The 785-nt window shown below is 53.1% G+C and overlaps 1 long non-coding RNA gene across 1 annotated transcript; it reads left to right on the top strand.

Moving 5' to 3' along the window:
- Window positions 1-523, top strand: LOC107837665 (uncharacterized). Its single transcript, XR_001663705.1, has 3 exons — window positions 1-83; window positions 154-443; window positions 513-523. It is a non-coding gene; the product is annotated as an uncharacterized LOC107837665 (long non-coding RNA).
- The last annotated feature ends 262 nt before the right edge of the window (window positions 524-785 follow it).

Below are 785 nucleotides of genomic sequence, written 5' to 3'. Positions count from 1 at the left end.
CCTGCTGCCACTTACCATTGTTTGGAGGGGTTTATCAGGACGGAGCCACCGACACTCCAGTGCCAGAGTGTTAGCCTGTGATGGTAATATCATTGTAGCTCACCTCCGACCACCTGTTCTCCGAGTAACCTCCTTGTGTGCTGCCTTCCCTAGGTTGTCGTTCCGTGAAGCCCTGAGTTTCTTCAAACTTCTACAAACCTGGGCAGAGTACCAAAGATCCTCGAGACCCCGCGGAGTCTACCCGTTGGTGGCCACGTCCCTGAGACCAGCTCTCAGTTTTGTCAGTGGCAGATCCCCGGTCAAGTGGATCCCTTCCGGCACCTTGTCTGAGATCTCCCTCCACTCACCTGTCCGCCCTCTAGAGAAACTCATGCCCTCGTTCCAGCCTGCAGCTCCGGATCCTAGCGGTTCACCTCTCCGTGCTCAGACGAGCTCATCAGCAAGTAGGTCTCTGGCTGGACTGCAATTCCCACAATCTCTGAACCCCTCTTACCTGTCTTATCTCCACCCAGAGACCCAGAACTAAGCAGACAAGCACCAGTTCCGGACCTCCTTGTACATACCTGTTGGCACTGTATTTAATAAACCACCATAACCTTTATCTGTCTCTAGAGTGTGTTCTGCGCATGTGGGTTCGACAAATTAATCTCAACATGACACAGACAAGACCCAAGGTGTAGGTTGTGCAAGGAGGCCTCTGAGACGGTCCAGGACTTAACAGCAGGGTGCAAGATGCTGGCAGGGAAAGCGTACATGGAACGACATAACCAAGTGGCGGGCATAGT

The sequence above is a fragment of the Poecilia formosa genome, unplaced genomic scaffold, assembly GCF_000485575.1.
Source record: "Poecilia formosa unplaced genomic scaffold, Poecilia_formosa-5.1.2 Scaffold165, whole genome shotgun sequence".
Lineage (NCBI taxonomy): Eukaryota > Metazoa > Chordata > Actinopteri > Cyprinodontiformes > Poeciliidae > Poecilia > Poecilia formosa.
This window is presented reverse-complemented; position numbering and strand designations above follow the sequence as displayed.